Source organism: Leptopilina boulardi, unplaced genomic scaffold, assembly GCF_019393585.1.
Source record: "Leptopilina boulardi isolate dan_hultmark-lab unplaced genomic scaffold, ZJU_Lbou_2.1 LbouV2_38, whole genome shotgun sequence".
Lineage (NCBI taxonomy): Eukaryota > Metazoa > Arthropoda > Insecta > Hymenoptera > Figitidae > Leptopilina > Leptopilina boulardi.
Genome location: NW_026137951.1, coordinates 4,020,264 through 4,035,698, shown reverse-complemented (window position 1 = coordinate 4,035,698; position 15,435 = coordinate 4,020,264). Strand labels below are relative to the sequence as shown.

The window sequence follows — 15,435 nt, the reverse complement described above, 5'->3', positions numbered from 1 at the left end:
AATTTAGATAAAAATGCTTGAAATTTAATACAAGCAGAATAAACTTAAAAAAAAATGATCTTCGAACGATAAGCAGAAAAAATAGTTTTTTTTCAGATTAAGAATCATGGTAAAATATTATTGACAATAAAGAATAATCAGTGGAACATTCGAAGTGTGACACTTTGCAGGGAATGGTAGCTTTTTTTCGATCCACGGTGGAGAACTAGAAAAGAGAAAAAGCAGGGTGGGGAAGGTGGAAAAAAAATATAAAGACACGGTACATTTCGGACGTTCTACTGGATTTCCAGTGGAAAAATGTGATCCAAAGTTTTATTGAAAATTGACTAAAAATTCGTAGAAATTTCAAATAATTTTAATTAGTGAATGAATTCTAATTCAAATTTATAGAGAAATTACCGGGTTAATTAATTTTTTTTTTCATGAAACACTTTCCAAAGTAATAATTTATATATAGTGAGTATATATATATATAATAATCGACAGAGAAGTGAATAAAACACAGCTGCTGGGCATGTCGTCATCGTCAATGAGAAGAAGAAATTTTCATTGCGATTATATATATAGAGAGACGTTTTACAAAGGAAGCTCGTTAATTATCAACGTGTAATTAGTCTGTGCAAAAAGTACACTGATCCACTATATAGAGTGAGGGGCATTATCCACTTTGAGTTATCCTTCTTGAATAAGTAAGAATTTAAAAGAGAAGACAATCTACATAGTTCAAAGGAAAAGAAAATCGCTTCTATATATAATAGCAGACTATATATCCCCCTCCCCCCCCTCTCTCTCTCTCTCTCCCTCTTCTGCCCTTTGATCCTCTCCCTAGAAAATTATTCATGAATCTTGATTCAATGAAATTTCAACATTCTGTACCTATTAATTTAACAGTATAAATATCACTTTATAATTTTTTTCATCATTTTCTCTTTTTTTTTTGATTTTATTCAAAGGACAGAATGTCACGATTCTTTTAATGTAATTTTTTTTTGTATTCATTTGTATAAATAAGTGCGGGTATATAGAGACAGGAAGTAGATTCATCGAGTTGGTTACTATAATTATTTTTCATGACTGTGGCGAGGCCAATTGAATTTGTAATTAAATTAATTGACAATCAAGCTGTGATGCCGAGAGCGCATTGTTAACTCTGACAGAATTCGGGTTATGTAATGATGTGTATAAATTTTAAAACAGAAACTAATTTTTATTTAAATAAACATTTGTGTTTAAAATTTTTTTAATTAAATTTATTATAAAACCGCATTTGCTATAGGTCAAGATAACTTTATATACAATTCTATTTGCGGAAAATGTATCCCTTTAGTTATCTAATCTCAGTTTCTATTCCTTAGGAGTAACAGTTATGTTCTTAAAATAATAAATTAATTTGCTTTTTTCTAAATCGTAAATAATAAATAATATTTTCCAAATTTTAAATTATTTAAATTTCTTTTTTCCTCATTAAGACTTTAATAAAAACTTTAATGAGTAAACTTGTTTCCATACTACTGACAAGACTACTTTATATATACTTTTTTTTTCAAAGTAAAAAAGACTTAACTTTTCAAAAGACGTTTACTCAACAAAATTCATTAGACTTTCTCTTTGAAAATTAAAGTTAATTAAACGGATATGTATACTATATTTATATATTGGCAAAAACACAAAGGTAAGCAATAAAAAAATTTTATTTATACATTTTTTAAGAGCAAATAAAAAAAAAGAAAGGAAATTGCAATAGCATTGAAAAGATTTTGCAGAGTTTACGATTCGAGCATAGAATTTATAGAAGGCAATATATGTATCTTTTGTTCCTCGCTTTTGCGTTTAAAAAATGTAAAACAGGAATTTTATGTAATAATATGTTAGAAGAGAAAAAGGAATATTATTTCTTTTTCTCAATTTTTTTTTGTTAATTGTAACAATGTGTGAATTTTATATAAAAAAAAAAATTTACTGGAATAAAGAAAAAAAAAACCATTTCTCTGTAATATCAAAATGCATTGCAATATTGAGATGTGACTCACGTATTCAATATAAGCCTGGTACCCTCAAGCAGGTAACCTTTTGGCTTTCAACCCTCCCTTTCAACAAATAACCCGACATTAATGTACTTAGGACACGCGGTAAAATTACTTTCTGCTCCGAGAATTAAAAAAAAATATATACACCAATTCGCAATTATAATTAAAAAAAATTATACTTTCAAATTATACAGAGCTGCAGTAATAAAAACAAAAATTTATCGTTCACATATTTTATAAATAAAGATAATAATAATGAAATAAATGTTAATTTCTAAAATAAAATCTAAAATACAATCTAAAATAAAAAAAATATATTCTAAAATAAAATCTGAGACTATAAAGTTAAAAAAACTGTTAAAAAAGTATTTTGTAAAATTACTGTAATTTTTCTTTATAGATATTTTATTAGTGAAAAATTGATAGTAGATGAAAAAAAAACGATTTTTCGAATACTAGTTGCGGGGGGGGGGAGATATAAAACGATTTTGTTCCGGACTTTAAGAGAATTCTCACCACAACATCACAACTTCCGCTCGAACGAAGAATGTCCATTGTTGCGCTTGAGGAAAGATCGCCTTAGGTACTACTACCCTAAACCATTAGGTTATCTTAGTCGAGTAAATCGCACCCTCGGGGTAACCTCCTTTCGATGAAACTTTGCATGAATAAAAAATAAAAAAAAAAAAAAGTTCAACAAGTCGTGACACTTTAGTCAATATAGATATAGTGTATACTATAAACGACGTTAAAAATTAAACATTCACTTTTTAGCTGCATCTAATCGAAATTCGTTCAACTCAAAATAAAATTTAAATAAATTTATTTATTCAAATTAAGGAAAATTTTTTTTTTTACTACTTTTTTTTAAATATTTCAAATACTTTATCATTTAAAATATTGTTTTATAATAAATAAATATAAATTATTTAAATATGTATAATGACAATAAACACAAATGCTTTTGTAATTTTTAAATAAAGTTGGAATATTTCTTAAGATACACAGAAAATTAAAAGGCATTAAAATAAGCTGCAACGCTTCTTATTTTAATCCAATTTTGCTTATTTTAATATCAAAATGGATTAAAATAAGTAAAATTGGATTAAAATAAGAAGCGTTGCAGCTTATTTTAATGCCTTTTAATTTTCTGTGTACTTTTGAACCCATATTAAAATAATTAATTAATTATTAAAATAATTAACAATTTTTGTTGTTAAAATTAAAAGTTACTAAATTTTTACTAGAGCAGGGTGCTGTAGTTGACGAGAATTATGACAAATGGCGAGTGGGGATAATGGAAACTAACCAGAATAATCAGTAGAACATCTGAATTGTCAAACTTTGCAGGGAATGGTAGCTTTTTTCGATATTTGGTGGGGAACGATTAGTTTCCATTGTCACCATTCTCCAAAATCTCTACTCGACATTTATTATACTTCTTGTCAATTACCGCACCCTGCTCTAGTGAAAATTTAGTGATTTTATTGTTAAAATTAAAAGTTACTATAAATAAGTTACTAAATTTTTACTAGAGCAGGGTGCTCTCTAAAACTGAATCAGTGAAATTTGATTGACAATCAGTGGGTCTATTCTCGCGATTTCAATCAGTGAAATGTCACTAAAAATCAGTTAAAAATGACTGAAATATCAGTCATTTTTCACTGATTGTCCAATTAAAAAATAACTGAAATTTGCAATGCGTGACAGAAAATTTCAGTAATTTTTTAATTGGACAATCAATGATAAATGACTGATCACGGTGCGCCAGAAGGAGGTTTAAATAAAAATGAATTGGCATTTAAAAATTCTTTTTGATTATGGTTCTAAGATGAATAGAAAACTTTTCTCAATAGGTTTTAAAATCAGCTTACGTGCCCAATTTAAAACAAATTGAGTTTTAAATATTTAAAAATAGTGTTTTATGAGGAACCAGAATTTATTTAATGTATACTTATATGCGTATAGATAATAGATGTTTTAGATTTGGGTTCATATAAATTTATTAACAATGAAGTTATTTTCTTGTTTCGTTTTTATATTTATGTATTAAGAGTGTCGAACGGTATCTGAAATTCTTTGGCAAGAAGAGAGCTTTGATTATCGCTCTGAACGTGAAATAGTATTGATTTTAAGATACTTTTTTCTCGAAACACGAACACTTTTAACAAAATCAGCCAAAATCCTCATCTTATAAATTTCCTAAATCCAAAAGACTGTACGAATCCATAGAAAAACATGGTTGCAAAACAAAAAGTAGAAAAGTAATCTAATAACAGCTGCGACTTTGTGCGCCCTGCATGCTGCTGCCATCTGACGGCGGCAGGAGGTAATGTACCTGTCATTATATTACTTTTCGTTTTGCAATCGTGTTTTTGTATGGATTCGTATAATCTTTCGGATTTAGGAAATTTATATAAGATAACGATCTCTAGTTGCTTTTGTAAAAAGTGTCCGTCTTTCGAGAAAAAAGTATTTTAAAATAAATGTTTATCATTTTCACGTTTAGTGCCGTTTTTATAGAGACAATGGAAACAAACCCATTGTCTATCCAGAGGTATATATAGAGATCAGTGAAGAGGTTAAAAGCAGTAGATATATTCTGCGTTTGCGCAGAATGTTTGCTTCTGCGCAGACGCAGAATATATTTACTACCTTTAACCTATCGAAAGATTAAATTTATCTACATGGTAAAAACAGGCTCTAAATTACTAATTTAATTTCTTTAAAAATTTATAGACCAAAAAAAAATGATTTCATTCATTTAAACGTTCAGAACTTCAGGCAAATTATTTCCATAAAAAATTTTTAAAAAAACTTCCGTTTATTTATATTATATATTCCAGATTTTAATTAACATTATAAAAGCCAGCCGTTTCTTTATAGTTCTTTATAATCTCCTCCAAAATAACATTTTTATATTAGGCTGGTAATTTACATTTTCTATTATATTCTCTACCTGTTGTGCAAATTTGATTAATTTCTTCATTGTCTTTGGGGGAATGTAAGAATAATAAAATATTAAATAACACATGGATGTGTTTCCGCTGGTGCACGCGCGTGCATTCATTGCGCGAAGCACGAAAAAAAAACAGAACCCGTGGGTAGTATAAGGAAAATCTAGAAATGAGAGAAAAATGTATGTAATATGGTGGAAAGATGAAGATAAAATGAAAATGAGCACACATTTAGCTGGAAGAGCAAACAGCTCTGACTTTTTTTTTTTTGCTCATATTATTCATATTTAATCTAATGTATTTGCCAACAAAATCGAGAAAAATATATATGTACAGAGTGAAAAAAAGAAAAAGTTTTCAACGACATTGAAAATGTTAAAAAAAATACTCTCTTTTATAATTGTGTCGTCTGTGTACTAGTGCGCAAATTAACCTCTACTCAAATATGTTCAATCAAAAGCATGAAAAACATATTTCTTGTTTTCTTTTTAAACATTCCGCTAATTAAAAATTGCTACGTAATTAAAAATTATTAATCAGAAGAACGACAATATTAGAAATAAAATTATTTATTAAAAAAAAAAAATTTCGATTTATTAAAAAAAATAACCTTTTATTATAATTTCGCTTTTAAACACTTTTTTGGTATATAGAAAAATAGAAATTTAAAAATTATTTCTGTTATATCATACTGTTTCATTAATTGGACAAATCAGCAAATGATGAAATGTATCGCATCTATTATTATCAATTTCGTATTCCATTTACAAAATAATACACCCAGTAATGCAAATATATCGCGAAGACATTAATTTTCATGTACAACATCGATTTGCGCATTCGTTCATATATATATATACTTGGTATTTTACAAAATTAATTTTCAAAACATAACTGCGTTGTCTAAATCACAGGTGACAGATAAAATAACTTCATTCCCGATATATATATATAGGAAAGAGAAAAAGCCAACAGCGGGGAGAGAAAATGTTTGAATATTTATGAAGCGCGCTTATCATCGACGGTTATTAAATCATTTGAACGTTAATGTACATCCATGACAAAATTTTTCGTCCTTCATTTTATTCACGCTTCGCTGTTTACATTAACGGCATTTGAATACATTTTTGCCTAAGGCTATCGACCCCCTTTTTTTTTTTGCCCAACCCTGAAAAAAAGGATATATTCGCGCATAGTTTACATGCGGCGACAGCTGCAATATTCACATGGAAAGAAAAAGTTTTTACGCTTGTAGAGCATGAAGTAGACACGCTGAGAAAAATAATAAAACAAGACCTTTAAAAAAAAAAAAATACACATACACACAAAAGCAAAAGCAAACAGAAAAAAAGGGAAACAAAATAGTTTTCGAATTAGTAAAATATTTGTACACTTATAGAAAAAAAGAATTCTTATTTTAAATATAGAGATCTGTTTGATTTGTTTAATTTAGCACATAATTTGTAAGGTAATATATGGAAAATATCTGTCACTTTAATTTAAAAATATTATTTAAATGAAAATTAAAAATGTTTGATTTAAACTTCTAGGTTATGTTACATTGAATTTTTCCATTGTACTCTTATAGGCCAAAGCAGAATAGATTCTTGAATGGGAACGCAATCGTAAACGGAAACGTAAGAATGAGTAAGAGAAGAATAAAGATATTTGCTATCCTTCTCTTACTGATTCTTACGTTTCCGTTTACGATTGCGTTCCCGTTCAAGATTCTATTCTGCTTAGGCCTTATGTAAATATTAATAGATGTGCAATAGGACTTTAAAGGTTAGTTTAGAATGAGTGCATTTAAATTTCAACTGGAAATCCAGTAGAACGTCCAAATATGCCGTATTTTCATATTTTTGACACCTGTCCAACCCTGATTTTCCTCTATTCTAGTCCCCTGCTTTTTATTCAAAAAAAGCTACCGTTTCCTGGAAAGCGTCACAATTCGGATGTTCCACTGATTATTCGATATATTGGTTTGTTTCCATTGTCCTCACTCGACATTTGTCATAATTCTCGTCAACTATCGCACCCTGCTTCAGTGAAAATTTAGTGACTTTATTAGTAAAATTAAAAGTCACTAAAGTTTCACTAGAACGGGGTGCGGTAGTTGACGAAAATTATGACAAATGTCGAGTGAGAACAATGGAAACCAACCGTTCCCCGCCATGTATCGAAAAAAGCTACCATTCCCTGCAAAGCGTCACAATTCGGATGTTCCATTGATTATTCAATATTGGTTTGTTTCCATTGTCTTCACTCGACATTTGTCATAATTCTCGTCAACTACCGCACCCTGCTCCAGTGAAAATTTAGTGACTTTATTAGTAAAATTAAAAGTCACTAAATTTTCACTAGAACAGGGTGCGGTAGTTGAGAATTATTACAAATGGCGAGTGGGGATAATGGAAACCAACCGTTCCCCGCAGGGATGGGTAAATGTCGCAAACTCAAGGTTTGCTACGTATGATACCTAAAATGTGTAGTATACGTAACAAATTGTCGCAAACGTCGCAAACCATATTATAAATATAACCTCACTTTTCGGATGTCAACTCGGACTCGCCTCATCATCATAACAGATAAATTATAATAATGTCTCAGGCAACTCAGGTAAATAGATCTACTGGTAATTATAAAGAGATGAAATATTCTTTAAATAATAATTTATTGCACTTCAGTTTAATAATTTTTATTAAGTTAATAACCTCGATTCATTTTTAAAAAGAATGTCCACAAAGCAATAATCAAACGAATCAAACAAAAATTCAAAGACTAAACACATAGCGGGAACCAACTAGATTGAGGTTCTATTATTTGCTTCTGACCATTACGAGTGCCTACGTCATGAAATTTAACAAACGTTGTGTAGCAAACTGGACAAGTTGTATACACATGTAACATACGTAGCAAACTTAGGTAACATACATGAAGTATGTTACTTACCCATCTCTGGTTCCCCGCCATGTATCGAAAAAAGCTACCATTCCCTGCAAAGAGTGACAATTCGGATGTTCCACTGAATATTCTGGTTGGTTTCCATTGTGCCTTTTTGTCATAATTCTCGTCAACTACCGCACCCTGCTCTAGTAAAAATTTAGTAACTTTCAATTTTACCAATAAAATCACTAAACTTTCACTAGATCAGGGTGCGATAGTTGACGAGAATTATGACAAAAGGGGACAATGGAATACAACCTTCATATATTGTCAATAATATTTTACTATAATTCTTAACCTAAAAAATTATTTTTTCTCTATCGTACGGATATCATTTTTAGTTATCATAATTATAATAATAATATGATTGAACTGAAAATATCGTTTTCTCAATATACATCTTCTAAAAAACTATACCTTGTAAAAAAAATTATAATTTTTATCTCTTTTTTTGGTTTCTCTTATACATATAGGAAAAAAGTTTAAAACTCTAGTTTGATATGACGTAAAATAAAGATATCAAATTTTAATATTTGTCATCCCTTTAGGGCAAATCTTGTGTCTATAAATCAGCCTATTCCCCTTGTACTTGCTGCGGCATTTTCGTTTACTTGAATGATAGCTTCAGCAAAGCTCCAAAATCCCCAGAAATCATGATTTCTTGAGAAGGGTGGAATTTAGGGGATCACCCTTACTCTCATGACGTGGCGCCAGACAATATACACTTCGCTAAAGTTTCACGTTTATTTTGCCAGTTGTGTTCATAAGGAGAAAAAAAATATCATGAATGTTGATGATTATTATTTCTGTATAATTTTCTGAATGAATCATTCTTTCAAAAAAAAAAACTTGTACCCTAATACTTTTTTTATTAGGGTATAAGATTAAAAAAAAAAATTTTTTTGATTAGTAATCTTTTTACCTTTACTTTTTTATACTACAGAATTTTTACTTGAAATAATTTTCCTTTTATAGACTATTTATTTTATTAAATTTGAATTTGATAAAAAAATATTTGATATAAAATAATATTAAATATTATTATTAATATTTGATAAAAATTATTTATTTGAATTTTTATTTTACTAAAAAAATATTAGAAAGAATTATTTTCTATAGCCAAATTTTCATTTGTTCGAATTTACATTGGACATAATTTTTAAAACGCTGAATTTTTATTTTACAGAACTTTTATTTGTCCGAATAAATATTTGGTTCGGTAAAATAAAAAATTTGTTGTCAGAATTCGAACAATTTGGCTAGAAAATGAATTCTTTCTAATATTTTCTTTCTGTAAAATAGAAATTCTTTTAAAAAATCTACTATTTTCTTTAATTCGAGCAAAAAATAATTCTATGAACCAAAAGTTCTGAACGTTCAAATGAACGAAATATTTTTTTGAATCTATAAATTATCAAAAATTTAAATGTCAATGTAAAATAAAACAGTAAATTAAACAATTATGAAAATAATAATTTCTTTTTAGTTATTTAAAACAAAATTTTGTAATAAAATTCGTACTTAAAGAAGTTGCAAAAAAAAATTTCGTTCATTTGAACGTTCAAAACTTTTGGCTCATATAATTCTGACAAATTCAAATTCGAAACAAATATGTGACAATTTTTAGAAATTAAAAAAAAACTTTTTTAAATAGAAATATTATATATGTTTGACTAAAATTTTAATTTCTTCTTGATTAATTAATTAAAATTATTATTATTATTATTATTATTATTATTATATATTTCAATTATATAAGCAAATACAATAAATGCGGTGTGTCGTTGCGGTCGTTATATATATATTTGAAATGAAGTATTTAATTCATATATGTATATGTATAATTGTATATGTTATATTGCTCTAATATTTGACCATCAAAATGATTCAGAATTGTAGTTATATTGCATAAATAAACGATAAATTTAAACACCGCAAGTTTCGGCTAACTCAAGCGTGAAGTATTATGGTCCTTTGCTGCCAATATTCAAAATAGACAGAGAAACATACCATACATATGTATAGTAGATGAAATAGTTAATATAAAATTCCGATTTCTGTCATATATAATAAAATCGAAATTGTCAAACTCGCAAATATAGAATAATTGTTTCATGTCTGTTTCACAGTAGAAGAAGTCAGCGTACGGTCGGTCAGACTTTGTGCCAGAGACATTAAGTGTAACAACTGATTAAATGAAGTAAAAGTAAAATTACTAAAATAATAAATAAATAAAAAATAAAAATAAACTTTACAATTAAATTTGTTTTCTTTTAATATTTCAGTAAACCTCGGCAAAGTTTACTGAAATGATATAAAAAAAAAAAAAAATAATAACAGAAAGTTGATCTTCCTATTTAATTTTCTTTCTCCAAGTTATTAAAAAATTGATTAAATAACAGTTTAAAAATGTTCATGTATATGTGAGTTTAACAAAGTTTGTTTGGTTTCTTTTGCGCGGAAGAGGAGGAAAATTATTAATAGAATTTTCCAATGTTTTGAGAATATTAGCTGTATATGTATTATCGCCTTTGGCGTTATTTTGTTGTGGAAAGTTAAAAGTACTTTTATTATTTTCTTAGTTGCGGTAAGATAGCAACTTTGATTGAGGGAGTTTGTATTTTCATCAAGCAACAAGAAACTAGCCTTAGTCCTATATGTATTTTGTCTATATATGTTCATTCCAAAGCTTATATAACACAGCACCTTTCAAGCACGTAATTTACTATCTGTTTACCAAGTAAATGTGCAACTTCCTCTGAGTTAATTTAACGGAATAATTTCATTATACAGCTGTTAAAAGACCATTTCTCATATATAGTAAAATCAAGAATTCTTGAAAAAATATTATTACGGAGAAAAATTATTTAGCTGTAGCAGCAAATATGCATTAGCTGAAATCAATTAGCTGGTTGTACTATAGATTTAACTAATACTGTATAAGTTATCTGCTATTGTAGCTTTTTGTAATTGGTCAAATTAAGAATACGTACGACTCTCAAATACATTCTCACTATAATAGAATAGTAGTGGATGAATTTATTGATTAATTTCTGTAAAAACCCTAAAAACCTATTCCCATTAAATTCTAATCCTAACAGAGCCTAAAATTAAAATTTTCACGGACGTTAAAGATTTTAAAAAAACTTGACCTGGTTTTTTTTGGGGGGGGGATCATATGCAGATTTAACGGATCTTTGTTTGTTTGGGAAGCGAGAAAGGAAAATCTAAAAAACAAACAATTTTTGGAAAGCAGCAGCTGCAGGCCTATAGTACTGGTAGTAAGGATTTTGTTCTTGACAGTTGTCGTTTAATCCCGATTTGCCGGAAGCTAAAGTGACTAATGCGTTAAAGCATTACACTGCCCGGAGGGATATATCCACGGGGTAACCAGTGGATATTTATAGATACATCGCGCGCTTCACGGTTATATGTATATATATATATATACAACAATCGGGATAACAGATGCGTCTGTCGAGTCGTGAAAGTTGAGCGTGCAATGTCAATTTGCCAACAGCATGCTACGGGACCAATCACTTTTAACAAATTTAACTTCACTCAACTTTTATTGTTACCATCTATGATGCGCGCGATATATCGAATGTCGTGATTTTTTTTTAATGCTCTCTCACTTTCTCTCTCTCTCTCTCTCTCTCTCTCTCTCTCTCCCTATAAAGTCTTTACAATTTTTTGCTCCATTAAAAGTGAATTTCCAGTACACAAAACCCATATAATAATGACTATTTATTATGCGCTATATATATATATATATATGAGAATCAGAATTGTATATGTGACATAAAATTATCTCGATCCATTTAATTCGTAAAACTATTTTCCAAAGGAGAAAAAAAGGTCAGCACGTCAAAATGCTTCGAAAATGCTTCTGGTTATATTTCTGATCCACTGTGGGTAGGTTTTACTGGGCCAGGCCAGATTTTTCAACTTGGTGCTGGTCTGACCCTGACAAGGACCTAAATTTCTTCACGTTATGCACACTATCCGATTTGTGTCGGACAACAAAAAGTCGGACGAACGAGCTTTACACACTGTTCGATTTTTGTCGTACGACATTTGATCATCCTACGAAAACTTCAGGTATGCGAAGGAATTCTTTCAGGTATGATTTCAGTCGCACGTTAGTCAGAGTACTGTGTGCAGCAAAGTATTATTATAATTTGATATTTGCTTTTAAAAAATGAATATTAAAAATATAGTTATCACAGCTTGTCTGCTACTTCGACGCCGTGTTATGCGTCGTAAAAATCGGAAACTACCTGAATCTATGAGCCTAATGATATTTTAATTATGGAGTTAACAAACATATATTTTCTGAAAGCTGTTCAGTATCACACTGAAAAAAAAATTCTGGTTAGGCTATATTTAACATTACTTTCTAGTTATGTTAACCAGAATTCTAGTTGAATTAACTAGAATTCTCGTTAAAATAACCAGAATTCTGGTTAACCTAACCAGAATCAAAATGTTAAATATACCCTAACCAGAATTCTGGTTATTCTAACTAGAATTCTGGTTATTTTAACTAGAATTTTTTTTCAGTGCAGAGAGTATTTTACCTCTATGGTTTAGAAAAAAAATTTTAAATGAAATATTGTTTAAAAAATTACTTTGTTTACACAAATTGTTATAAACAAATAAGAAAATTCAAATTTTTCATTTTTCTAATAGAGTTCACGTAGAATTGGAAAAACTACCTGATTCTATAAACATCGGACGAAAAATTGTCGGATAATGTGCAAGCATCCATTGCTTTTCATAAGAGACTGCTTTGACGACATCATCCGACAGTCGGATGTTCTAGTCGATTCTTCCGGCAGCATAACGACATTTTGTCGGTCCGATTTTAAATCGGAAAGTGTGCAAAGCCCTATTTACTTCTTCAGTCGACTGAAAATTTTTTGTCGTCCGATTTTTTGCCGTCCGACACAAATCGGATAGTGTGCAACGAGCAAGAAAAAAGATCATAAATGTTTTGAATAATCGAGTCAAGTCGAGGGAGTTTAACGATTTTCTCGACTCGAATGCAACACAAGTAAAGAGTAATGTTTTAAAATTATATGGTCAGTGGAAAAAATGAAACCCTATGATAAAAGGACAGAAATCCTTTTATATATGTATGCACACACAAATACATGTATACAGCATATGGTCGTACATCCGCAGTTGTTGCGGGAGTGCCCCTTGGCGTACTTTAGTCACGATTGTTCTTTCCAAGAGCCATGCCTGGTTCAAAGGCGCACCTCTACGCGTTTTTTTCCAATGTTGCCTGATTCTTGGGCTCTCTCTCTCTCTCTCTCTCTCTCTCTCTTGTTCATATACAGCCCTTTTCCTGGACCTCTCCTTTCCCTTTCACTACTACTGTCAAGACTTCTCTTTGAAACGCGAGATAAACAGACTCTTTCTCATCCCTTTTGCGCGCCACAGTTTTCACGATGATGCAACGTTCACCCTTCACGTACCCAATTCTAAAAAGTACATGTACATATAAAAACCTCGAGGGTGTATGTATATATATACTCTATGTCCATTGCACAGTACTTTATACGTCTTTCTGTTTCTTTTTTCTCTTTTTTTTCTTTTTTTTTTTTTAATACGTGTCTTCCACAGACTGTTGGAAGAAGGGCGCAGAAAAAAATATATTAAAATGTAAATAGGGGTAGCACAGCAGGATGTACTGGGTGCGAGAGAAAAAGAAAATAAACATTGCGACGTGGAAGGTGTACTTAAGAAGGTTCGATTATGTATGCGGTTAAGACGTTCCGGAAATGTTCTCGGCAAATAATTCCTACAGCAGGACTTACAGAAAACTTACTTTTTATTGTCAACCAGTCAGAGATTTTTTTTTGTTCTTTTAATTTAAAGCAGCACACATTTTATTCGTCTTTTTTTTCTCCCTTAAAAAAATACGAAAATGTGCTTTGGAGTTTAATAATTTCATATAATATTGGAAATAACAATGAAATTAATTTATCCACTGTGGCATTTCGTTTCAATTTTAAATATTCAATGTGTCAAGTTTGATTGAGCATATACAATTTCAAAATTCATTTCACTCGAATATTAAAAATCTTGTTAATAATTCTCTTTCTCTCGTTTTAAATATAGCCTTTGGTATATAGCCAGGGAAAATATATATGTAACGTAATGTTGGTGAGATTTAATTTTCCTGTGCGCCTGGGGTACAAATTAAGTACCACAGATACAAGTGAACACTACAAATTAATGTAGATGTGATAGGGACCAGGGCGCGGCATATTTCGTTAAGAAGAACGAGAAACGTTAAACCGGACATAAACTACATTTTAGAATCATAAATATGAAATATCTTTTAACAAAATGATTCTACGTATAAAGAAGAGACAAAATGTTTTTGGAATATATGAATACAAAATCAGCGAAACGAGAATGAACACTACAAAATTTTTAAAAATGATTTCTACGACAATGAAATATTTATAAAAACAATTTTATTATTCATAATAATAATAGATATGAATTTAGATCTAATTTCAAAATGAAAGTATATCCAATGCTCAATTACAGAGTGTGAATATAAGCGGATTAGATGAAGGAAGTGTTTAATCACCCGACGATCAAACAGAGAGATAATGACAATGTCGTCATAGTGGAACGATCCTTCCCCTGTTGTTAAATCACCTACCTAATTAAATTTACGCAGCCGTGAATTGTCATGATCAGAATTTGTGGGGAAAAATTAACAAATTTTTAAATTAAAACGTAAGTCAAAGTTGTAAAATGTAAAATCGAAAATTTAAGCATTGACTAATTTGTGGCCGTGTTTTTTTTAATACAAAATAAAAATTTTTCTTTCTCTATGTGGAAATGGAAAATTGATACATAAAACTACAGAATGACACCTTATTTGAATACTAACATGATGAAATAAATATAATTTTCATTTTATTATAATTATAATTATTTTTTCACGTTATTCGTTAAATAAGGCCGACAAAATTTTGGCTTACTTCAAAACCAAGAACCAGACTATATTTTTCGGAAAATTTTAAATCCGAATCTGACCTAAAAATTGACTCGCGTAATAGTTATAATTTTTTTCAAAAAGGTCGTTACAGCATCTGAAAGTACTATTCTTACCATTTATCAGATAATGCTTAAAAAATTCAAATGACGATAAATCAGAGGGAAATAAAGATTTTTTTATGTTTCAAAATGCATTTTAAAGAGTAAAAATAGTACTTTCAGATGCTGTAACGACCTTTTAGAAAAAAAAATTATGTTACACGACCTCAAATATGACCAAAAAACGTCTTTTCTGCACTTTTAGGTTATAATATCTCAAAAACCTGACGTGCTAGATCAATTCTAAGGTCAGATTCGGATTTAAAATTTTTCGAAAAATATAGTTTGGTTCTTGGTTCTGAAGTAGGCCAAAATTTTGTTGGTCTGTGTAAGGTGTTATTCTGTAGTTTTATATATTAATTTTCCATTTCTACATAGAA

The 15,435-nt window shown here is 29.5% G+C and overlaps 1 protein-coding gene across 4 annotated transcripts in view; it reads right to left on the bottom strand.

Annotated features, from left to right (window-relative positions):
• LOC127288202 (fasciclin-1) overlaps positions 1-15,435 on the bottom strand; it is a 176,409-nt gene that overhangs the window by 87,293 nt on the left and 73,681 nt on the right. The gene's annotated exons all lie outside the window — the stretch shown is intronic.